Source organism: Chrysoperla carnea, chromosome 1 (assembly GCF_905475395.1).
Source record: "Chrysoperla carnea chromosome 1, inChrCarn1.1, whole genome shotgun sequence".
NCBI lineage: Eukaryota > Metazoa > Arthropoda > Insecta > Neuroptera > Chrysopidae > Chrysoperla > Chrysoperla carnea.
Window position 1 is genome coordinate 105564013 of NC_058337.1, and position 13296 is coordinate 105577308.

At 28.4% G+C, this 13296-nt stretch overlaps 1 protein-coding gene across 1 annotated transcript in view; it reads left to right on the top strand.

Annotated features, from left to right (window-relative positions):
- Nucleotides 1-1282: 1282 nt before the first annotated feature.
- The window catches only part of LOC123290787, a 479121-nt gene continuing 467107 nt past the window's right edge, over nt 1283-13296 (top strand). The window contains exon 1 of the mRNA XM_044871115.1: nt 1283-1327. The gene's annotated coding sequence lies outside the window, so the exon portion shown is untranslated. The remainder of the gene's footprint in view (nt 1328-13296) is intronic.

A 13296-nucleotide genomic window follows, 5' to 3' on the forward strand; every position in this document is an offset into this window, starting at 1 on the left:
CCGGGGAACCTAACCTAATTTGAATATATGTTTGTAAATTATTCATATTAAAAAATTACCAATAATGAATAATATATTAAATAATGTATGAAAATAATAAAAAACTGAAGTTAGCAAACATGTCCTGGCCGAAAACTGTACAGTTTGTTTTTCAGCGCTAGTAAGCGCTCTCAAGCGCCAAACGCACTCTTTCTTTTTCTGCCAAACGCACTCATTGTAAATATTATTGTGCATTCATAATTTATCGACAGTTTACAATCTGACTAGATTTATTATAATAACTAACGATTGTTATAATAAAACGGTGATATAAACATATCATCATAGTGTTATGTTACCTATACACAGATAAAACATTTTATGTGAAAAACCTTTTCGAATTTGTTTGGAGTGAAATGGAGAGATTTCTCAAGGCGATCATTTCACAAAGGAAAATCACATTGCTTATATTATTACTAACTATTATTATTGGGTTTTATAATGATGTTAAGACTATCATGTTATTATATTAAATTTTATTTGTTTCTATTGCCATCTGATAGTGAAGCGTATGAAAGTCATATCGTTTAAAACAGAGTCGGATTAGCTGGTTAAGCTTTATTTGAAGTAGATTATATGGAATAACAAAATATTATCGAGAATTTGATATGATTTCAAAAAGAGGCCATAAATTTATTAGATATGAGAACATTGTAAGAAACTTTCTAAAAAATAAAAAATTTAATAATAAATATTGTGAGACAGCCCTTCTCCCCTAGTCTAAAAATTTAAAAACCTACTAGTTTCAATTAACATTAGAAATGAATTCAGGACGTCACGTTTACTTAGACATTCCCTTTATCCTTATCACGTAGAGCAAAATCCTTTCCAACTCCATTGACGTGACATATTTTATGAATGCGCTTTAGAAAAACTAACCTCGCTCACCTAAATAAGGGCGCGTCCTAAGTATGACGTGGCATGGCGTGAGCAAACGGTAGTTTGCTCACGCCACGTCATACAAAAGAGATGAGCCTTAAAAAACCAATTTTTAATGACAAGGAACAGGAGGAGCTTTGTTATTTCATAGCTGTTAACTTCACTTGTCTTAGTATGAACTTTCTAAGCGTCATTATTTTCTGAAAAGATATGTTACTCGCGATTTTTATCTTTAGGGTACTTTGAAAAAGAAGGTAGGAAAATTAGTAAAGATATCGAAAAGAATAACTTCCCCAAACTAAAACATCTCTTGTTGAGAATTTCATAATTAGTATTTCGAAATTCCATTTTTGTTAAACTATTCATTTTTGTTACAGATCTTTGGATATTTGTGAAAGCAACAAACAAGGTAAACGAAATTTTTAATATGTGTATGTTGTTTATGTGTGTGGAGTCCTGAAAGTGAAATTTGTGACAAATTTTTATTTTGATCTCTAAAAGAAGGCTTTAACCTTCATTGTATCTATTTTTCTATGTCTTTCCTTCATGTAAGCTCGAAAGAGATACGATCTTTGTTCGATTTCTTTTAAGTCGTTATTCATTTTTGCATATCAAATACATATTTCAAAAGGAATAAAACAATAAACAGAACAACATACAAAATGATAATTTTGGATCGAAATTCCTTAACGCTGCTTGACATGATGAGAAAATTACGTGGCAAAATTCATCACGTAACAGTGTGACATATGCATGGCCATATCGAATTTTGTCATTTTTTTTACTGTTTAGTTTACTTACATCCAAAACTAGTTATATGACTATATATATGCATATGCATAACTAGTTTTGGTGGGAAATAGTAAAAAAATGACAAAATTTGTGTACTATTATTCCAAATATCCAAATTCATTACTATTCTGTTAGCTGTCAAACGAACATCAATTTATAATAACTTAACAAATTATTATAACTAATTAGTTTATAAATTTATTTAGCTAAGCAATCAAAAACAGATTATATGTACAATATAGGTTTACAAAAGTAAGTGAATAAAATTATATATAAGTATTTATTTATTGCTTACATTTGTTTTTGCATAGGTTTTATAAAAAAACATCGTTCCTAACGGGGGTCCCACGTCCGCAATCTTTTTTTATTTTTATAATATTTTGACGTACACAAATTTCCAAGAATGATATCATGCAGCTTCTTAAGAATAATATTATTTCAGATGATATCGTTTAGAAAACCATTTGTTTTATGTCAAAAAATTCAATGCAATTGTTGTTATATATTAATTCTATGTAACAGTCTAAATAAATAACATTTAGTCTAAAATGAGAGAGTTCGTAGAAGAAATGAAGTCTGTTAGTGATTTTCTCATTATAAGATTTCTATTACAAATGTCATTTAAATTTATATGAATATACTTTTCTATAATATTAAAACAAATGTCAACAGCCATTATAGATAAATATCTGTTATATAATATATATAAATGGCAGAAATATAATACATAGTGTTTTTTTAATATTCAAGATAAAAAAAATTACATTTGGAAATAGAAACAACACGCCAATCAAATCCTACATTAAAATCGCAAAACGCGATGTAAAGCTGCTCTTTTGGTATGTTATTTGGACCTATTAGGGTATGAGATTTTGATATTAGTTACCACTATCATTTTGAAAGTGTAATAAATTTGAACAAACTTTTTAGAAAACGAAGTTTTGCCCAAGATACTCGCTGACATTGTAACTTTCTATAGGTCAAATCATTAAATTAACCTGATTGTTATACTTGGATAAAAATTATCCCATTCACTGAGTTTCATCAAATACCAAAACAAAAATTTTTTTTACGTTTTTCTCGATTTTTTCAAAGGGGTACCCTTAAAAAAATTGCAAAAAATCGAAAAATTTTTTAATCTCAAATTTCGATAAAACTTAGTATGTAGGGTAATTTTGACCTGAAAAGTATAAAAATCGGGTGCATTTGATGACTGGTCCAATAGTTCTTGGGAAACGGACTAAAATCGATCAAAATATTGCGATATCTCCGAAACTCTGCATCCAATCATTAAATTAACCTGATTTTTAAATTTTTTGGATCAAAATTACCCCACCCAACAAGTTTCACCAAATTCCAAAACAAAATTTTTTTTTGCGCTTATCTCGGTTTTTTCAAAATTATTCGCCTTTCTTTTGCTTTTTTAATTGACACATTATTTCTTAGATTCAGAAAGTTTTGTTGCAATTTTAAAACAAAAAAAACCTCAAGAACACGCATTTCTTTCTTAAACTTTTAAAGTCCGGCTTGCAGCGTCAAATTGGTTTTTATTCCTCTATAAATATTTTTCGAACTTTGTAATGTTTTTTAATCAAAAACAGTACTAGATCAATTTTATATCAAAGATGTGAATTCTATTTCATATTACAGTCAAAATCTCATTTTAGTATTTATTTAGGTTAAACTGAATGAATTTCTTAATATTTGATACAGTTGTTATTCCCTGGAGTATATAATAATTGACAATTCGGATCAATTTTCCTATCAATAATTTTAAAATTTTTAGTAATATTTTAAAATAGATATTTGTATTTGAGGTGAAAAAATCATTTTTTTTAGGTTACAGACCTTTAACGTTGCATACATTATTTTCATGATTGCAGTTATCGGAGATATGTTGTAAGAAGAAAATGAGCCACCATTAAATAAATAAGCTGAATTGGATACACATTATCAAAGATAAAGTTTTTGCATTGAAAGCTGCAGTTATTATTTTTTATGTAAAACAAAGAAAATCACTTTTAAGGCCTGCCATTCATTTGAATTAAAAGCAAGACTAGCAAGTTTTTGCATACTGTTATTCATTTGAATAAAAGGCAAGATTGTTCAATACACTAGAAATTTATTGGCAGGCGGTTTTCTCGTGTATAAAATTTAGCAAAACAATACTTAGAAAAAAAAGGTTTTTATACTGAAGTTTGTACACGAGATAACAGTCTGTCATTTTTAGTGTATTGAATATGACAGACTGTACTAAGTCGTTCTCTTTGTTATGCATTAATACATTAAGTATGTCATTTTATACATACATACATACATGCATAAAAACATTACCACTCCTGTGCATCGTCCGGTCGGGTAGAATACAAATACGTGTAAATATCTCATTTTTTTGAATGAATAATACAAATGTTAAATATGCAACGTTTTAGCTTAAGAAATTTACATAACGTAATAAATCTCCTAAACCGATGCATCTTTGCACCTTTGCGTTTTAAATCCACATAAATAAACTAATAAATTTAATTAATTTAGCGTGTCTTCCAATAATTAAATATAAATAAATTTAAGTGCTAGAGAATCGGTACTTCTACCTAGTTTTAATTATTACCTACTATTATTATTATTATTATTATTGTTGTTGTTGTTGTTGTTGTTATTGTTGTTTGTTAACGTCATCCTCATACAGTACATAACAATAGGATAATAAATAGATTTACGTTCGTATTTAATTAATTTCATTACTGATTATATAAAGCACAAATACTAACTAGCGTATACACGTAGATATATTATAGAAAGAGCTTGAAGCTCGAAGCTTAAAGCTTGAAGCTTGTTGTATGTACCTTTACATAACACAATATAAATTATAATAAGGAATAAGTAGGTACCTATTCTATGTATTTATAAGATTTATTATTATGTATTCTTTGCCCTCTTTAATCTTTTATTTAAAACAATGTAGTTCAAAATCTTGTTTTTATTCTATCGGATGGCTCAGATTAAAAAAGAAGAACTACATCAAATGGCTGATAAAATAATAACAATTTTTCAATGCACCAATAGTAAGCGGTAGCGTAAGCGTAAGCGTTCTTATTTAAAAATTAGAAATTTGGTAAAAAAATTATAGTGTAATATAATAATGACATTTTATTGCCAACAAAGCCAATTTCGTAATTTGTCATCATATGCTTTAAACCACGAAGGATCCATAGCTTATCCTGTCAAATTTCCAAGTTTTCTAAGAAGACGTTTTCACAATATTCACAGAAATATTATTTTTCGCCCAACATTTTAAAATCTTGTTTCTAGAAAAAGATTATTATCCTTTCCCGGCTATTCTCCGTGCATAATTTTTATTTCTGGAGTTTCCATGATGGTGATAAACTACTATTAATATAATTTTATGGGCGGACGTATAAGTTTATGGATTGTATATTTGCTTTACATTGATAATTTAATAATAGTTTATAACAAATTTAAATAAGTGATTATGTCAATTTACATTAAAAAAAATTTATTTATGCAAATTCGTCTCTTGTTTTCACAATTTCTAATGCCACAAGTTTAATTAATTGTCCTTTTGGAATAATTTCAATTTGACATTTTGCCAAGGAAAGCATTCACAGTATTCTAATTTACAGAGCTTCTAATATGGAAATCTGAAATTAAATCTGCCTTTTATAATTAAAGTGCACATAATGTAACATGTAACGGGCTCTGATTCTCCGATCTTAAAAACAAATTCTTAGAAGACTCTAAAAAACGAATGAATAATAATGAAAAGAGTTTGGGAAATTTAGAAATTAATTTTATGAATTTGTTGGAAAAAAAACTTATAAATACAGTAGAACCTCGATAACTTAAACCTCGTTAACATAAAAACCTCTGTTACTTCAAAAAATACTATGTTCCCTTCCCATCAGAGCCCAAAACCTCTATAACTTTAAATACGCAACCTCTATAACTTAAATAAATAATCTCTGTATAGGCCCTCAGTAACTACATAGAAACATGTACATACCTCTATATTAACTAGGGTACATAGAAACATGAACATACCTCTATATTAACCTTTACCTAACATAGACACTTGATAACTTAAAACCTCTATAACTTAAAATATTTTGTGTTTCCCTTGGACTTTAACTTATCGAGGTTCTACTGTATATGCAGTTGTGTTTGTGTATAGAGGATATGTATACACACTACGTCCAAATATTATGTACAGTAAAGTCTTTTTGTCACAAATAGTGCACGTATATATTTTAGCATGCTTTAAAGAATTCGACTATAATGACCAACCTACGTTAAAACGAGAACATATCAAGCAGATAATTTTGGATTTCGTTTTCATTTGCTACAAGGAGATGATTATAATTAGCAAGGACATTTATTATTAGCCAATTTGTGTCTCTATACACATTTAAACATAATTGTAGTTACTATGTGCATTGGTTTTACTATTTTGTATTACTAGTAGTCGTATAGTAACAGTATAGTACTCGTATTACTAACAGTTTGGATTAGTTTTGAACATTTTGAACACAAAAGACTAAAATAAGAAGTAGTGTAGAATAGGATATTACTCTTGTACACATTTAAACAGTTAATTAACTTTCTTATTCGTGTTATGTTCTACGAATATTATATATCTAAAGTACGACTGTAGTTATAGACCAAGCAAAGTAGACATTTGATTACTTAAATTCTGAAACGAGCAGTTTCTCAAAGTAAAGTATTTAACGAGATTAGAAATTTAATTTTAGAACTTAATTAAAGCTTACTATTAAATCTCAAAGTGTCAGAAGTTTTCGCAGTTTAAAACATGAGATAATTATGCTTACGTTCCAAATTTTGACCAATTAACGTCAAAATTAATATCTCAAAAACGAAAATTTATACCTTAAATTTTTATTTCATATGATTTTATTCTAGAAATATTTCTTTCAACTCTCCTACTTATTTTTTCAACTCTGTCGAGAGAATTTTTTAATATCGTATAAAGTAGCTGGGAAGACAGTGAGTTTCATATGCTTTGAATGGGGAAATCGCGAACTTTGTAACTGATCATCTCGCGATCTAAACGAGCAAAAATTTTGCAACTTCGGGATCTCACAGCTAATATTATTCTGTGAAAAAATAGGCCAAATTTGGTGACAAGTGTATTCATACTGGAAATGAATTATAAATATTTAAATCCTAAAAAACTGCGAAAAAAGTTTCCACGTGCTGTGAGAGTACCAGTCCCGAAAAAATTTAAAATCAACAACTTTATGTCGAGAAACTAATTTGCTGGGAGTAAAAGGGGAACTGTAGCTGTGTACATTTGTTTAGGTGGAGAACATTGGATATAATGAATGTTGTATTTTATTTATTTTCATTTATTGTAAGGAAGATATGTGGGTGGTTCTGAATTCTTTACCTATAGGCATTCATTGAATTTATAAAGGTGTCTCGAAACACACTCAAGGAGTAATTTTGATAGAATAGGTTTTCGATTAAAAATTTTATATTTTTATTGACATATAAAAGTATTTATTGATTACAGAACAAAGTTGTAACTTTATTCGTTGGTAACAACGCAAAAATAATCTCCAATATTTTAAATCTAGGCAAAATTATTACATAATTGATATAACTTTTATATCGAAACTAGATGTTAGTTAAAAAAAATCTCATTAAATTGACAATAGTATGAAATGAATAATATTTCTACGAGGTGACTCTAATTTTGGTTCTAGCAAAGCGCTCAATTTTCTCATTTAAGAAGTAAAAGCAGCAAAAGAATTGTATATTCTTTTGGTGGCCAATTTTTGAGCGGTTACATAATCCACAATGATTCATGTGCTAATTAAACTGTTTCTCTCTATCGCTCCAATTTTAATTAACCTGAACTGTCAACTCTCCCGCTTTTTTCCCAATAGTCATCGGTACAAATGGTGCAAAAATTAATTCTTGCACAAATTTGTGGACACTCTTTATAATTTATAATCTAGAAATATGAAAGGTGTATATTAATCTATTGTGACGGGTTCATAAGTGGAGCAATTAATATGAATCTCTGTACACATCATCACAATCAAAACCATTCTTCACAATTCTAAGTAAATACTAAATTTATTCTAAGTAAATACTAAATTTTTACACGAATATTTGAAAAATTGCGCTGATATGTAAATGTCACAATGGACAATCAGGTGGCATTCAAAGTCATAACATGGAAAATGATTTCAAAGCAGTCTTGACATACTCCCAATTGACAGACAGCAACCTTAAAAATTCAGAAATATTAGAGAATTCCTTCTTTCTATTATGCTTTCAGTGTTTTCCTTGTACAAGAAGATTTTAGATAGGACTTATATGTCGATGAACTTCGAACAGGTTTCACATCACGTGAAAATAAACTGACCAGAAAGGGAACACCCGGTATATATTATAGTTGCTCATACCTCTTCTCTTCCCAACGTGTTGTTGTCCTTTAAGATTCAGTGATGCTACTAGTTATTAAGTCCCAATGTTGTACATTTTCTTATTGAAAAAAATTATACTTTTATCTGTAAGTGTATAGGAATATATATATGTTTATACAGGGTGATCCAAGCTATAACAGTAAGACTTTATTAAATGAATGAAGTCGTCAGTGTTGAAATTTTGGAAGAAAAAGTATATTTTCTTGAATATTGCCACAACGCATGTTGTAAAAAATTGAAAATTTGACAGTATGAGTTAAGGACCCTTGAGGTTTTAATACTTATGGTGGTAAATTACAAATCTGATCGGTAAAGATACTGGAATGCCATAAATCCGTTTCGAGAAAAAAGTCTCTTTCAAATACAATTACACAACACTCCGTGCTTGGGGCATTGTATGCCAATTTTCCAATTGTTCTAAGTAGCCGTCTTGGAAATATTCACAATAATAGTCTTTCCCGATGAAATTCTGCTGTGTTACCTTGGACCATTCGGTATATACGTCAGTATTTATAGAGAAACTGTAATCTTCTTTTCTAAATTACTTTTTCCTTACGAAGAAGAAGCTGTACAAAAAAAAAAGTTATATATAAAAACATTTACCAGTCTTCGGTAATGACAAATAATGTCGTGTTATTAATATAAATTCTTTATTATTTTCATATCCAATGAAAAATTTCTTTTACAGTCTTTATAATGCACAAGCTATGCAAGGCGATGATTTCTAAAAATATTGTTTATTTTTGTGTACATAAATAGTCTAGAAGCTGGGTACTTTTAAAAAAGTTCAACAAATTGGAATTTGTTGATATAGTTTGATGTTTGTCAGATATAGTTGTTAATTGGCGTTATTGTTATTACAGGAAGCTGATATAGGAAGCACATACAGAAATTTAATCAGTTTGATATACTTTTAAGATGTTAAGCAGAAAATTGATATTATAATCGAATCTCTTCTTTCGGAATTGTAAAATTTATTTCATGATTATTTTTGACGTTTCAAGATAACATTGCCTTAGAATACAAAAGTGTGTAATTATTTTTGAAAAAATCAACATGTTCAAAAGTTTTTTTAGGTTCGAGCCCATTACTCATTTAATAAGATGTACAGTTATATGCCCCGTGTGCAGTAGCTTTTTACTATTACCTATTTTTTGCAAACATATGAAAAAATTTAAAATTTGCTCTAACACGAGAATTGTAAATTTTCGACCGACAGCACACATTGTTGGTAAAATGTATTGAAGATAAACCAAGTCCCTTCAAGGTGGCCATAGAATTCTCTATATATTAGAAAAGCAGGTTCATAAATTTAGCAAACAAATCCTTGACAATTTATAAGCTTTTGTTAACCTTGGTTAATTTTCTATTTAGCTCTGAAAGAAATGTAATTTTGATTCGCTGATTTTCTCCCAAAATCATCATTGCTTAAGCATTTTTTGATACAATAAAATTTTGCACTTTAGTAACTGTAAGAGCTTGAGTTCTGTTTTTATAAAAATATTTTCTATTCGGAGAGCTTTGAAATCCTGCTACTTATTATAAAACAAATTAATCTGATTGTTTGTATCTCCATTTATGTGAGTAAAATTTGTCCGATTTTCGTGACTCTTTGTACAATTATTCTCTGAACAAGTATAGAAAATGTTTTTAAAATAGCGGATTGTGTTTTTTGCTCTAACAGTCACATTTAAAGCGTAATTGTATCTAGAAATCCCCAAATAATGAATTTCTAAGGAAATCAGCGAATCAAAATTACCTTTCTTTGAACGATAAATAGAAAATTAACCAAGGTTAATATTGCATTCTTAATTAATTGTTAAAGTCGATCAACATAAATACGAATTTGGGTTTTTTCCTCGTTTACTCCATTTGTAAGTATAGCTAGTTTTGACTTTGTGTGGCAGTTATTTCAACCCATGAAAAACCTTTTTTACGATAAAATTTAGTTATTTACAAGTTTTTATTAACTCTTATTTGTTTATATCAGCAATGGTATTTATTGTTAAGTGCCTGTTTCACCATAAATTTATTGTTCGTGAGTAATCTCAATAAGGATATATTTCCTGTTGCCTTCAGGAGTCACATAACATACTTTTTCTGTAATGAATATATAATTTGTTTATTGATTTCTTTTGGGAATATGTTGTTAAAGTTAATTATTCAGTTTTTGCATTATAGGTATTCTCTAGAAAAAGTTGTGTTAAATAAAGCGCAAGAGATTTGATAGCTAGGTTATTATATAAGCTGTTGATAGCTGAGTTACATGATATTTAATTTTAAAATATATGAATATTTAATTTAATTTCTATTCGCTTAGATTGTGGAACAGGGAAACTAACTCTGTGCGCTCGCTCAAGGTGATTTTTTATTATTATTAATTTTTTATTATTTTGCATATAAAATTTTAATTTTGTTTGTGAGTAAAATAAAAATTTGATTTAAGCAACTTACTTTATCTGAAAAGTCGTGATATAACCTGTGCATATTGTTAGTATTAGTATTTATACGAGGAGCTATTTCATGAAATTATAACTCAAATTCGGGTTTTTATTCATTATTGAGCTGAAGATACTGAATTTAACTTAAGTTTGTGTCTAGAGTGGAAATGTAGCCATTTCGATTGATATGGCATCTCCGGTGGTACCAATCATGAATAAGCGTTTTTCATAACGTCCACGATCATGATATTTTTCTTATGATAACTGAGAAAGAAATTTTTCAAGTTAAGAAATATATTGCAATTATAAGTTAAGAAATATATACACTTGGTGCCTAATTCCATTAATTGTTCTAGCTAAGGAAGCTACAATTCAAATTGTTGTAAATATTAAACTTTAAGAAAACGAGACTGATTAGCTTCCTAGCTTCAAAAATAGGAGAATATAGACGGTAGAATCTCTTACGAAAAACCTCTTCGAGCTTACTCCAATAATTTTATTCATTTTTACTTTTGAATACACTGATTTAAAATTTCTTTTCTTAAATATCATCGCCAATTATACATGGTAAGAAATTTTTTGTGGATATCACTAACGCCGTACTGATTTGACCATCGAGGGAGTAGTAACATTAGCAATAGCTATGGTAGACGAGATAATGGAGTATGGACGTCAGGTCCATACTGGTTGGCGATATCACGAAACTTCTGGAGGATAGCTCTATTCAATACTGTAATATTACCTCTACTGACACAGATACTATAGTATCTGTGTCCATACCATACCTGCATTGTATTTAACGCCATAAATTTCTTACCGTGTATCAATACAAAACTAAAAAGCTTAATAAATGGCGTTTGAATAAGTTCATTTACTTAAAATTTAAAACAGATTTGAAAAAGGACCGAGAACTTGACTTAATATAAATTTTTATTTCATAGCCTGTATCGTCCCAAAATGTACCTGACACCATTTGCGAGTTTTGTTTAAGTTTTATAAATCTTTAATCGATAGTCTACAAATGACATCAAGATCAAATTGGTGTCATTAGAAAAAAATAATCGCTAAATCATTATTTTTTGAAACGTTAATGAAAATTATCGGAATACGATATAATTATGTGAGGGCACCTGCAGGGTCAGAAGCCCCACCAATTTTTTCAGGATAGCGTCCACTATTTTAGAAACAAGTCTACACCTAAAGAATGATAAAAGATTAATTTTCTAGAAGAATGGCCATATATAAATTAGCAGTAGTTTTTAATTTCCTTGGGTCTAGTAATAATTTACTTCAAACGTTTTATCTTTTTGCAGCATTAATAATTAAAGCGCATTTGTATAATTTTTTTAAATCTTTTTTCAAAAACATAAATTATTCTTTAATTTATGAAAGTAATTTAAGATAGTGACAAACAGTTTATCTACTGTTCAAGTAAACATGCATTCAAGTATTATACTAAACAATGTAAGTATACAAATAATTAGTCCCATAGATACAATTATTTATACGTTTATTTATTACACGAAGCGTTAAAAGTATCCTAACCAACCATGTTGTAAAAATATCATTAAAATAGATTTCTATAAGTAAGTGCATATTATGCTGAGTGTCCTACGAATAAATACATAAACATTAAGAATGTATTTCTTAATAAAAATCAAGCAAAATCACTTTATAAAAGTTATTTTTCTTGAATTAATTTAAAAAAATTTCGATTAGACAAAATTATAGCTCATGTGTTATTCCGATGTATGAGCTATATTGTTGTACAGTTTCATTCAAATCCATTCGCTAGTTTTTGCGTGAAAGCGTAACAAACAAACAAACAAACACACAAACATCCTTACTCCCACATTTATGATATATAGGGTAGGGATACAGTAAAAAAAGTACCAGTTTCCAGCAAATATGATCTTAACATAATAGGGAGTAATTATTTTCTTGGTTCGATTTATTATTGATATCGTTGACTGAAGAAATATTTACTTGTTATAAGAACATTAACGACTAAATAAATGCCATTACTTGAGTCCATTAATTTTTGTTCATATAGAGAGTGAGTGTATTTATTCGCGGGACACCCTATTTACATTCGTAGCGTAGAAAAGGATGTAACTTTTAAGGATAAACAAGGGTATTTTATGGTTTCTTTATAATACTTGTGTGTGGTTAGTTGGTGATATTGTGTTTTTCTATGATAAAAATATACCTTATATTATATTCCAGTAGTAAAAAAAATGTTGTGCAATATTCTAAATTACATGTAAACATTCCATACAGGAGGTTTGTCTAATATCGAAAGGGGTAATTTTTAAGCAGTAACAAAAAAATGTAATTTTTAACTTCTTCCAGTGTTTCTGTAATTTTTATGCATAATAATTTTATGCATTATAAGCTTTTAAGAATTCGGATTTTCGTGTCTATAAACTATTTGGAATAATATGGACTCAAAAAACATAAAAATTCAGATCATTAGGTGATTGAATGATTATTCTTTGAGATATCACTAGAATTGTTAAAAAATACTAGCTATTTCGTACAATATTTTTGATAAAAATCAATATTTTAGATTTAACGAGTCCAATTTTTGTCTATAATGCAATTTATGAATTATAAACCTGTAAGATTATGAAGTTAAAACTTTTTTGATTAAGAAGATGTTAGAAACTAAA